This window comes from Tenebrio molitor, chromosome 5 (genome assembly GCF_963966145.1).
Source record: "Tenebrio molitor chromosome 5, icTenMoli1.1, whole genome shotgun sequence".
Lineage (NCBI taxonomy): Eukaryota > Metazoa > Arthropoda > Insecta > Coleoptera > Tenebrionidae > Tenebrio > Tenebrio molitor.
Window position 1 is genome coordinate 3065932 of NC_091050.1, and position 13644 is coordinate 3079575.

Sequence of the window (13644 nt, forward strand, 5' to 3'; positions counted from 1 at the left end):
GCACCCTGGGCAAATGTATAAACAATCCAAGGCGGAATATGGCGGAAGACCTAATAATATGGAACTTTACAATGCTAGAAGGGATCATCATGCGCTTGGCCGCTCACTTTCAACCCTATCTAATGTTTGATATGCCGACATTGTTCCACCTGACTCACTGCAATGAAGATGGCAAACCTAAGTTCAAGTTCTCATTAATCTGTCTTTAAAATTAAGAGAAAACAAAGCCAGTATAATTAAACTAACTAATAATAGCAACTATAACAAAGATTTTTTGCGGTTTTAAAATAAATTAGGCACGAATCTCAGAACAGTGAGTGCTAAATGAAATGATACTTTTATGGCTGAATTTCAATGTTTTAAAATCAACAATGTATTTTATATCAACAAACTTGAACAACAAATTTCAAAAAGTCCATAATCCACATTTTTAAATTAAAGATTCCTCCCATGAAAGTGCAAGATCAATACCGAAGCCAAGTAGACAGAGCAAAATCTTAAGTCTCAAAAATCATACAAAAATACTGAAATAAAAAATGTTAGAAAAAAGATTTCATGACATGCGAAGACAGCCATACAGCTTTGTCGAAAGAAAGGAATTTAAATCTATTTATAAAACTGTTAGATCCTCGATGTAAGCTTTTTATTAGCATTCGAGCGCTGTGCTGCCATCTTTCTACAAATGAAATAAAATGCTTCTAATTGATGAATTTAAAACAGTTCCGTTTGTCACTGTTACTATTGATGTAAGTAAAAGATAAATGAGCACATTTTATAAGCTAAACATATTTTTTTTGTTTCAAATTAATGAAAATTATTTCACGTAAAATCAGTTAATTGGTAAGCGCTGTTTTAGACGTATTTTTCTCTAAAAAATATTTTTTTAACAAACGCGATAATTCGAAATCAACCTGCGAAGAATTTCATTATTTATGCACATTTTATAAACTGTTTAACGGTTTAATAAACAGAACGGAATCGATTTTTCGGAATAAAAAGTTTAACTACATGACTTTATAATGAGAAAATTCTCGATTGCCTGGTGTCAAACGCCTGTTCAGGTGAAATATCGGTGAAGTCCTCGAAGGATCAAAGGAGTACGAACGTGATGTATTATGACACCACTTCAATATTCACTTCGATTAAATCTATTTTTCTCCGGGGATTGAATGTGAATTTAAAGGAGTGCGAGCAGGGGATTGCTATAAGCATATGAATATCTTTCTGCACTTTGTCGTAAACTTATGTCGATCAATCTTCATTTTCTTCAAAGGTATCCATTTTCTAATGTGTGTGAAATTAAAATATATTTTTAATGTTAATGCTACATTAAAATATATTTAAGTATACATACACATCTAATTTTTACTAAATTTGGATGTGAGTTACCTAAAGTTACCTAAGTAAAGAATAAAATAGTTATCCATCAACAATGCAAAGCTATTATAATATTATAATACGATATTTAAAATAGCCACGTTAACTTTGCAAATGTATTGTGGGTTGCATTTTCAATTCCGGCGGACTCATTATCGCTCGTGAAATATCCTGTATTATATTATTATTGCATTTTATGTAGTGTTTGAATCTGAAATGTTATTTTGATGTACATACATAGTCATATATCGTATTGTATTATATCTTTGCTGTTAAATAATATACATATTGTAATTTATTTAAATATCGGTATCAGACGATCAACGTATTTTCTGAGGTAAAGTTTTACAAAGAAAAGAAATAAAATTATAAATAAGACCATTTTTCGTTGAAAAAATATTTCGTTTCAAACAATGAAAGTGGGAAAAGTTTAGAGGAAACTTTATATTGAAAATCGATTTTGAAACGGCAAGTAACTGATTTGTTTGAAATCCACCAGTTTTCTTTGTTCGAAAATAATAATTCATTTACGTCAGCTTACTAACTTTAAGTAATCGATCGCTTTATTTATCACTTAGTGTAATCTACTAAATGTGTTCTCGGATAGTGTATTTTTTCATCATTCAATTAGAAAGCGAAATTTCGTACGAACTTTTTGTATATTTCATCTTTTCTATATTTGATGCTGTATCTGAAAAGCTGTATTTGCGATTTTTTTGAAGCGAATGAAGCCGTTTTTTACCGCGTATATTAACTTCAAAAGTTGCGGCGAACATATCTGAATCTACAAGAAAGTGCACAAACTAAAAACAGCAAACAAGAATGTGTGCAATAATTTTAGTAAACTACTACATGCCCTGAAACATGTTTCTTAAGTAGTGCAGTCCCTGCGTTTCCATTTAAAAGCAGTTACAGTTTGTTCGCTACAGTACGTAACACGTCATAATAGATCAAATCTACAACAAGGGTTAACTTGATATACAACATAACCAATTCCTATTAAAAATTAATTAAACTCTGAATTGATGAATTATGCATAGAATCTATGGTTTTAATATAAGGGAGAAATTAAAGCATAATATTCAATATTTACTGCCAACAGTATTTGTTTCTGAAACGTGACTGTTTTATGTAGGAGTAAACAAAAGTAAAATGCATTCACGTTGTTTTGGCATAATTGGAGACCATGGAAATTTTGCATGTAATTTGGTGGTAGGTTATGTTTTTCTAAGTTTGAGGTTATAAATAGCGTCAATGTCTAGTGCATTGTTGTCAGTTTTACTAGTTTGCAACAGAAGAATTCTCAGACATCGCGGGAAATTCAGCAACATGTTATGTTCATTTTGATAGGTTCGCATGTCAGGCACTTTAGTGACGGAAATCGAACAATGTGTCCAACGTTAAAAAAATAAATCCTGGCCTCCATTATGCCAAAATAACGTGACGGTGTTTATGTCCATATAATATGGTTTTACGACAAAATTATTTACCTATTACACAACTTTTTGTCTTATTAGATTTTCTTTTGTTATTGATAGTTGCATTTAAAATTGATAGATACGTATAATGTAAGCATATTAGAACAAAATGTAGACAAAGCACGCTACGAGTAATAATTCATATTAGTACAGAAATTCACTGCATCTTGCCATCAGATAATTATTACTCTTTGTGGTGTTGGCGCATAAGAAAAAAATTATGTGCAGATGTAAAATAAGTATCAAAAACCAACGACACCGTTACTTACTCGAGCTTAAGATACCATCACAACGTAACAGAGGCGTAGCGTAAAATCTTGCTTATGGTCAAATCATAATTTAAACGATTTATTATTTTCCACGGGACACGGTCGTATTTCATCGCGTACATTCAAGTTGTTTTGAAAAACCGACACCAACGCAAGAGGTCGTTAAGTTCAGTACAGTTATATAAAAAGGCATTTTACATAATTATATGAGCACGCAGGGTGAAGAGTTCCCATTTCTTCTTCGACATTTAACTTAATAAGTACAAAAACAGGTCATGTGTCAGTAAAAATTCGATTTGCATTTTATTGTTCTGTTCTAAAGTGTAAACTAAAATTCCCTAAACTATGAAATCATAGCATGTTAATCATCGAACCTGTAATAATAGCTATTTATGCACGAAGATGAAGTTTGCGGCACGAGCCGTGGGCGAGTATGTAATAAGTTAACCATCACACGCGAGTGAATATAATACTTTTTCTACGACGTACAAATTCTATAATTTTCACTGTCAGAATTCATTTATGTATTTATTACTTAGAGAAACTAGTTTTCAAACAATGTTTATGGGACAAATAATAAGAAAAATATTAGAACACATTGCTTACGCTATTTTTCTCCGCATGCAGTGTAAATTATTTGTGTGAAAATCTGCATTCTGTTATCCGTACGTAAAAAATTGTTAGTTCAAAACGTAAAGCTAAGTGAAATTATTTTTATTGAATTTTTTGAAAGAACGAAGCAGATGGAGAAACTAAAGAAAATACCAGAGTGTTAGAGCAGTGTTCAACTAAGCACGAAATATATTAAGACGACGTGTAACAAGGTAGGGAGATTTCACAAAAGTGAATTTTACGATTGGTTGCTTCAGCAGGATTATATGCGGTTGTAATTTTCTTCTGAAAGAGATTTTTAAGGGTGGGCAATTTCTATTATTTTTTCCTCAAGGTGGTTGGCAAACAACAAACTGCTGGGCCGAACACAACAAAATTAAAACCATGTAACAGCTTACTGTAACTGTCCATTTCTGAATATCGTGGTTGTTACCTAAAAGTTGAATTTTTTTATTGATTTGGGATTCTAAATTGGTATCTTTTTGTATAAATGTTATTGTCTTGTCGTTGTAAATAATTACACAAGAACTGACATACTTGAAGCACGAAGCAGTTGTACATACTACTTTGTCCTCTGTGCGTGCTATAACACATCGTGTGTTTGTAGGTGTATAATATTCGAAAATAAATCAAGCGGTCCCCCTATGACAGGGATATAATATCAAGAGCCATGCCTGCGGTAACAAAAGGTGGATTCTCAATTCGGGACATAAAGGGTGTATCCGAGCGTGTTGCCTCTATACCAGCACACAAACATAATCACAAATATTTTGGGCCGAATAGAAAAAATATTGACAAATATTTGTTATATATTATTGTGTCAAGAACCTTTTCCGTCATTCTTTTATAAAAAATATAAACTAAAAAAATGAAAAATTAGCCTGTTCCAATTTTAATGTTCAATTAGTACTTACATTATATTAATAGGTAATGTTGAATAATTTTGTCAGTTATTATAACAATATTATCACAATTAATAGTAAACAAATTATCATACTTAATTTTATTACGGTTCGATTTTATGACATTTTATTTTTGCTGCTTGGCTAATATCGAATATCACAAACCTAAGTTTCATGTTTTGGGTTTCCTTTTGCTTTTGTTAAAAGTGCTTCAAAATGTTTTGAATTAATTTTATATAATATATGACCTAAAATAGTATATTAAAGAACGAGTTTTATAAGGGTTGATTTGGGGCACGAGTCCCAAGTGTAGAAAACGAGCCGTAGGGGAGTTTTCTATGATACGAGTGCACCAATGCCCTTATAAAACGAGATTTTTATGTTATTTTTTAGAATTTGCACACTTGTTTTAATTTTAAAATAAAAAAATTAAATTTTCAAATTCTAGGGAATTTTGTATTAATTGGTAATTCAAGGTAACAGATGCAACTACATCTGCAACAGATGTTAAAAATTAGAATTTGAACATTAATATTGGAAGTTTTTTGGTGTAAATGACAATAATACACTGAAATATTGATAAAAGACTCCAAATTGAATACAATAATAGACCTATTAAAGACGCAAATTCTAAAAACATTATTTTAAGCCTATTTTGATAACTTTATTGTACGTTCTATTTTTGTTCTCCCTCTGTCATTATCGTTGCCCTAAGTAAAGAAGGTGCTGGAATCTTTCATCTATTTTTTAACAGCACTTAACACTAAAAGTTGGAGACTTAAGTGGTGTGTGTGCAGTAAACGACAAGAAATAGACATCTTAATCGTTTAATCCAAAAAGGCACCTTACAGATAACGCTACAAATGCTTCTAAACCAACCATTCGTCTATTTTAAGTGTTCTCTTTTTGTAACATGTTTTATTTATAATATTTAATAAACAGCACTTCCATACATTCAAGCCCTTTTTCTCGATTTATTTTCTGTTAACAAAGAATTTTCTGATTATACACAATTATTTCAAAAATAGTATACGTAAATAAACTGTTACTGCTTTTAATCAATTACATAGTTAATTGTTTAATATTAAGACACCAGTTTTAGTTAATATTCCGAATTAATTATGATTATTAATTTATCGGTATAGAAATAATACATTTATGTACTCAACAGAGTCAAAACGGTTTTCTTATTAAATTTGTACCTAAAAATCTCTTTCCAATTTTTTCCATTTATCCTTTATCGGTATGGCATATGACATCTCAATTGAAGCGGAAAGCAGACTGAGTGGAATGAATTATTATCGAATATTTTAGCTCTGGCACTCAGACAACAAACATCCATTTCAGGCGACTAGTAAAAAACTGATAATCGATGAGTATAAGAAAATGTCGTTAGAATCTAAAAATACCTGGAAGTCAAACTAATAAAACTTGTCACTCATATTGTGTTAGCATAATTTTTTACCTGACCCTCAGTATTTTATTTATTTATTAAACGGTAATAAATAACATAATATTGATATTTTTGATGGTTAAAATTTATAATGGTTAATTAGAATGATGGGTCATTATAATTAGTAACAATCTAAATTATTAATATTAATAAAAATTTGTGATTTACCTACCTAATTGATGTTTGGTTCAAAGGTAATACTCGAAATACATATTTAACTGTCAAATTATATAATTTTATCATTTTAGGAATTAATCACCGAAAGATTGCTTTAGAATAGTATCGGAAAATTATTTTTATCCACAATTACCTTATAATTGAAGTTTTATCCACACTTATGAACCGTATAAAGTAACACTTTATCCACTAGTGGAATAATGAAATCACTTTATTCCACTAGTGGAATAATGAAAAAATACAATCTTAAATCAATCGAACAGGATCACTTTCTTCCATTTTCACCAACTTGCACAGCGTTTTGTACAAATGGAGTCGATAAACAATCAAAAATAAATAGCGACTATTCAACACCTCCCATGTTTTTTTAGTTAATTTCAATGATTTTTGAGGTGACATCCGCTGTCAGAGTGTAATGTCAAATCATTTTTTGATGACATGAGATGAAATTTTGGCGATTCTGATTTTAAATCACTGAAATTGTGGATAAAACGTTGTATTGCATTCGTGTTTTAGTCGCATTTTATCCACTTAAGAATCCACTCGCGATTAAAAATTCTTGCGTGGATAAAATGCTATCTAAAACACTTATACAATAAATAACTATTATTTACTGTTCTTTTGTGCTGTCAAAAAATATTAAAAACACCTGTTACAATGTTTCAAAACACTTCCATTTTTTGTTACATTTGGATTATAACCTGTAAATTAAACAAATACTGAAAAATAATACAAACTCTAACTGGTATATTTAATGAAGCCCTGTGGCCAAGGCCAGAAGCCAATTTATTTTCATTTAAAGTTAAAAATAAATCCTAAAAATTTGCGGTTTATATTCAGTGTTCTGTATTAACATTAATTACAAAGCTTAATTTTCAATTAATTCGGCCAGTTCGCTCTTGGAATTTCTTATGTTTTCCTATTTTCCGCTCTTTCATTTATTTTTCTTTAAAAAGGAGTAAAAATCGGATTTTCACACAAGCAGCATTAATGAAATTAACTAACCTACAACGCCACATAAAGAAACTAAGTGGATGGTGGGTACTATACGTTTTCGATATTGAGAAAAATGCCCAAAATTAAATTATAACTTATAATATTTCGAATATATTAAACGATCTACCCTTCGGTAAAATTATTCAAACAATTTCTGTCTTTTCACCACACGTACTTCAAGAATTTTGATACAACTGAGATTAAGCATGCTACGCTGAACCACCCAAACGTTGTGATTAAGAATTTTTCTTGTCGTGTTATTGTCGGCTACCGATTTATCCACGATCGCAGCTATACTGATCACTGAACAAGATTAACTTCTTATTTAATGGATACCGGGAATTTGTTTATGGGCATCTGCTGGAGAGTGTGGTAATTTTTTTAATTTAATTGGATCGATCTAAGAGCTTATCGTTGGAAATTCTATTAAATCCCTGACGTCTGGTTAATAAGTCACGCTGATTAATTTACACGTTTCTTAAAGAGCAAGCAGCTTGTTAAGACCAACCGTGAAATAAGACATCATTAATTTGATAATGACATCAAAGGATGTAATTTAATTTTTGATCTGCATACATATCTATATCTGCTGTATATGTTCCTTTTTAGCAGATCATCAAAATTCTTAAGGATGAACACGTGATTATTGTATCTGTGGATATCAATATTATTTTATTTTTTTGCACTTGAATTAATACAGGTATTTATTTCGTCCAGTCAGATCGCTGCCAAATTTCATTGAACTTCAAGCAATGACAATCGCTTCACTGCAATATTCAATAATTTCGCTATCATTTGCTTGTCATTTGCTACCACTGGCTGTAATCTGATTGCATTAATTCTTTTCCTTCCACATCAACGTAAGAAATGGAAAGCGCCGTATTATTGCAAGACTGTTAATAGACATTAGTTTGAACTTGAATTTAGTTTCAGTGTTAACTTTTATTTGCTTTCTGTTTCAGTGCTTTCTTCATACCTCGATGGATAACCAGCAGAATGTTTAAAATTCGATCATTTCTGAAACAGTAGCTTCGAAAAGAAAGTTACAGAAATGGTTGGAGGAATCACTGCAGTAAATTTAAATAATAAAATTTATTAGAACACTAATTGGAGAGAGTGTACAGGAGTTTAAGGGCGAGGAGAAATGTTGCACCTGTTCAGAATATCTTCAAACAAAATAAATATTGTTCTTGTTCGTTGATAATTATATATGTTTCCATAAATCTGTTAAACTATAAGCTAGTTCTCTTCACTGGGAAGGTCAGAGCGTAGTATAAATTATTTTGTAAGATCTTGCTCCAGATGTGCCCGTGTAGGAATTATTTCAGGGCTATAAATTTTATAAGTCTACACATAGTTCACCCGGATGCATTCAATTTTAGCTTACCCACTCTAGTAAAATTGGGATGATAATTATTAATCAAAGCTTTTATGCTGATTGTACTGTGAGGTAAATGTAATGTGTGGTTATAAATAATTTGTATTAAAAATGTAAATTAGAGAAGAGAAATTAAACTAAGGATGATGAACACTAACAAGTAGTTACAAAAAAGGGACTTCAAAAACACTGCATTTTGCTTGAAAATACATAGATTTTTTAGCGGAGGTTATAACTCGAAACAGAACTCAGACAACAACAACAGTATAAAAATGTGTAAAAAAAGAGGTCATAAACTTGAAAGCGCTATTAACTAGGAAACCATCCTATTTGCCAAGGGCAAGAAGAAAAATCTCGTTCGTGATAGATTGTTACCGGCGGCGGTAGAATCAATTTACGACGCCATCTACGTCTCGCTTTGTTTACCAATCGACTAGTTCGATGCATCTCATCTCTATGCAATGTTTGGCAATGGTTTGTATCGCCAATAGTCTACATAGAGGCGTAGTTTCTAGATGGAATTCAATTCTGTAAATAATCTTAGCTGCCATTCAATTTTCTCTATTTTAAAGATTTCGAGCACCAAAGTAAAGATAGAGCAATGTAACAGTTAAAATTATTGTTATAGTTAATTTTTGGATGAATAGTAGATACCTAAATAACGTTAACAAGACGTTGAGAATATGATAAATTTAGTACTTCAGTAAAACGCCACCGTACTTCCATTTGCCGTTTCAAGTTCTTCAAATTTATGAAAGATAAGCTTTTTCGTTTATTTTTTACAGTTAAAAATATTGACATAGAAGTACATATTGTAATTAATATTTTCAAATAGACCTTTAAATTGTTGTTTAGATGGGCAGATATAGTAATGAGAAACTTTGTGAAATCTGATGGTTACAATAATCGATCAGCTGCAAGTTGTGACAAATGGAAAATCTAGTTCTCAACTTATTTTGTAAAAGTAACATTATTTAATGGAAGAAACATAGACTAAAAGATAGTATTGCTTTATTTTATTACATCGACCTTAGTGAATCGATGACTAGTGTAGGTACTTTGCGTAGGTATTTCCTATTATAAAAGACCTTGTATTATATTGCTTTTTGTCGTTTTTTTATATACTCTTTCATTTTTTTATATTTATATATATCTTGTTCAGTACCTACCATAGTAAATAATGATTGTGTTGAATATGACTCTACCAGCATTTGTGTTCGCTAAAAATCATTTTAAAACTGAGCGAATATAACGTTTTTCCGTACAATGAAGAGTAAAAGTGTGTGCAGTGAAGCTGATACTACTTTAATGCATTATCAGTGTTGGATAGCTTTTAAAGCTTTATTGTTGCAGAATTTGAAAAGTTCATCAGATCCGCTTACAGAGAAATGAATCTTTTTTGTTCTGAAACTTTAGAATCTGTTACTTTTTTTTGTCTTAAACACCTCAAAAATTGTTGTTATGTTTCTAGAAATAGAGACGTACCAATTATCGTGCATTCATTTAAATTTATCCTCAAAGTTGGCGTTGAAGAGTCGATTGACGGTTTTACTCGAGTGGTGCGTTCACAATCGACTCTTCAACGTCAGTTTTGAGGATAAATTTAAATAAACGCAAGATATGTCTAATACCGTCATGTGCTAAGAATGGCAAATTATAACCAACAATTTTCTGTGCATTATTATTTATTGTTAACCACACCGACCATTATACATTACCGCAATGAACAATAATAATAAACAAATTTTATATTTCCTGTGCAAAAATTATTTGAAAAAAGAAAATATTTTCCAAAAGAAAATGGTGGATGTTGCCTCCTAATAAAAGTAAGTGGAACAAACTAAATTGAGTAGAAAATATTTTCACAAAAAATTTACGGTTTTATAGTGGATATGGTGGTTAAGATCTACTGACGAGAGGCAACACCAAAAATTTTGGGACCGTTGACTTGTGTGGATGTCATTACCAATGTATTCATACATGAAGGCTAACGCTGCGAATCCCTTTTGATGTGTAGCAATTTATCGCCCTTTGAGCGACTTTTAGCCAATGCCAACATTGGCCAACGTTGGTCAACATTGGCTTAGAATTTACCACACACATGACATGTGGGCTTGGGCATGTCGTCTGGAGCAGCCTTTATAAAAGTTGTGGTTTTGAGATGACTTTAGATACGTGTGAAACATTTGATTGCTCTTATTTTTTCTTTTCCTTTATGCTTAGATATTACTTGAAGTTTTTTAGCAGAAACATCTTTATTCATCAAACTTTTTTTTATCACTTGGTGTTTTGGTGGTACTTAGACATTTTAACGCACTAATCCCAACAACATCGAAATACATACGTACCTATAGAAATAAAACATTCATACAACCTCCAATAATGCTGTAATCATTAAACAAATTTTTAATTTTTTATTTGTTATTACATATTCTTAAATTACTAGATATGATGCTTTGGAATAAAATCTACAATGTAATTCCGGGTTTACATTGAATATTTATGACATCTAAAGCTGTTACCGCTTTTGGTTGAGAAATGAGCTTTTATTCTTACTACAAAACAATGTCCGCAGAATATAGCTTAAAATGCATATGCTATCTACTTATGAGCTTTCGTCAGCGTACAGAGATTTTTTCAGGAATAAGCTAATCCACTTGTTGGTCCCAGAAAGCTCCCAGATTTCTCTTCTCCTACTAGTTCCTGTAGGTAGCTGAGGCCGTGGACCTCAAACTCCTTTTCTTCCTTGGAGTTGCGCACATAAATTGGAGGGGCCAGCTGGAAACGCGACAGTGCTCGCGAGATAGCCGCGACCAGTTATATCCGTGACATAAAGGAGCGTGGAGGTGTTCGCCATAATTTACATTAGCATTGGTAATAGCCGAAGCGCGTAATTCAGGAGCTGACTTCATAATATTGACAAGCTTTTTCTTAGCTCGGACTAGACCACTGAAGCATGATGCGCTAATGTTGCCTCGTTTCGGCGACAATTCTCATTATTTATGGTAAAGTCGGCCTGATCAATGCCCGAACTTTAAGGAAGCAGCTTCGCAGAGCTGTTTTAAGCAGCTTCCGGAACTTAAGTGTTCGTTGTGCGTTTAGTGGTTTTGTTATAAGTTTGCGTGGATTTTTGGTCCCTCGCCGGGATTTAGTACTATCTAATAAGTTTTTGTGGTAAGCTTAGTATTTAATTCAGCCCAAACATTATTACCATAAGATTTACTAAGGTAGTATAATAAAGTGACCAACACTAACGTAAAATAAAATCAGATAACTAATCTGTTATGTAAGGTTTATAATTTTTTTTAAACTGCAAATTTTTTTCAAACATAATTCATTTAAAACAGATACCTGTAATGAAATTGACACTAAAATTATATTTTAAAAAGCATACTTTAGTCTTACAGTACTTTATAATTTTGATGGAACTGATGCCTGGCTTTACATAATAACACATGAAAGATTAATTTTCCGTTTTCCGTTTGTGACATTATTATATTTTGGTTGATTCTACTTTGGTGTGTCTTCTGTTTAAAATTTTATGGTCGGAACTTTTCATATCAAAGGATCCTGTTGAATAAAAGTGTTTAGTAAGGTACTGTCAGATTTCAAAACAGCAGAAAATTCAAAGATTTGTAGCGTTACTTTTCCTATTAAATGAACATATCTAATCAAATAATCAAACCTACCTACTACGACCTGTAGTATTACTATTCGTTGATGAATAAAAAATAAAATTCTAGATTAAAAGGAAGTTATTTATAGCATTGTTATTTTGTATTTATACAGGATATTTCACGAGTGATAATGAGCCCGACGGAATTGAAACTGCAACCCACAATACATTTCCAAAGTTAACATGGAGATTAGTTTTTTGGTTTAAAAAACATAAAACATACTTAGCTGTGCAGTTTCGTAAATTTTGACATAAACTCATTCGCTTGGTTGAATGAAATTGTGAAAAAACAAAAAGTTTTTGAGAAAATGTTTATTGTCTGCATAAACGCGCAGAAGCATTTTTATTACATTTTAATCGTCGTATTTTTCGTAAATGTCAGCTGTGACAAATAAAAGTATTGGAAGCAAAGCCATTATGGATCGATAATTTCATTTTAAAACAATGTGATATTTAAAATAGAGACGTTAACTTTGAAAATGTATTGTGGGTTGCATTTTCAATTCCGCTGGGCTCATGATCTCTCGTGAAATACCCTGTATTAAAACTGAAATACATATGTATTTAAAGAAGTTATATGTATGTATATGATATTAGTTTTTCAGTAACTTTAGTAACTTTTTAGCTTTAATGACTGTAAGGTACAAGTACAATGACAATTACAATTGTATATCAGTTATATCACAAACCAATGGAGGTATCTATCTTCTTAGTTAAATATGTGTGCTAGAGGCTAAATGGTCTTTAAAAAATGTCATCTTATATTTATAGAATATTATCTGCTTATTTTAGCTAACACTGTTTGACAGAATACACAAAAGATATCGTGATATAATGTTTACCCAATGTCTGCTGCAGAAGTAAATACTGAAACAAAATTGATAAATTTCATTGAACAAAACCTCAACTTCATATTCATATTCTTCTTCCTTCATTTTATTTTTTTTACCAGATTTCAGTAAGGTTTTACCCTGCTCCATACATTTTACTATTGGAAACTAAAGTCCTTATTTATTATATGAAATTATTATACCCGATATTAGACCCAAGACTTAATGTCGAATGTAAGTACTCGTACATACATATTTGTTCAAGATCAAAGTTTTTCCTAACACTTATCTCATTTTTCTGCACATAACAAGGATTATTTTCAACATCTCACAGTATTTTGGTGACTTCTTTGGCTTGTAATATTTTAAACCTGCTCAATTTCGTCGTCGTCCACTGTTGAGATGCTTCAATCTGATGTTTTGTCAAAACAAAGTTTTTTTAAATTATTTTCTGCATAAGTTCCTTCGCCTTCCGTGTTTTGGTGAGTTTTTGACC

The 13644-nt window shown here is 31.3% G+C and overlaps 2 protein-coding genes across 3 annotated transcripts in view; one reads left to right on the forward strand and one right to left on the reverse strand.

Annotated features, from left to right (window-relative positions):
• TyrRS (Tyrosyl-tRNA synthetase) overlaps positions 1-13644 on the reverse strand; it is a 199795-nt gene that overhangs the window by 101786 nt on the left and 84365 nt on the right. The gene's annotated exons all lie outside the window — the stretch shown is intronic.
• olf413 (DBH like monooxygenase olf413) overlaps positions 11462-13644 on the forward strand; it is an 83224-nt gene continuing 81041 nt past the window's right edge. For both annotated transcript variants that reach the window (XM_069047034.1, XM_069047035.1), the window contains exon 1: positions 11462-11816. The gene's annotated coding sequence lies outside the window, so the exon portion shown is untranslated. The remainder of the gene's footprint in view (positions 11817-13644) is intronic.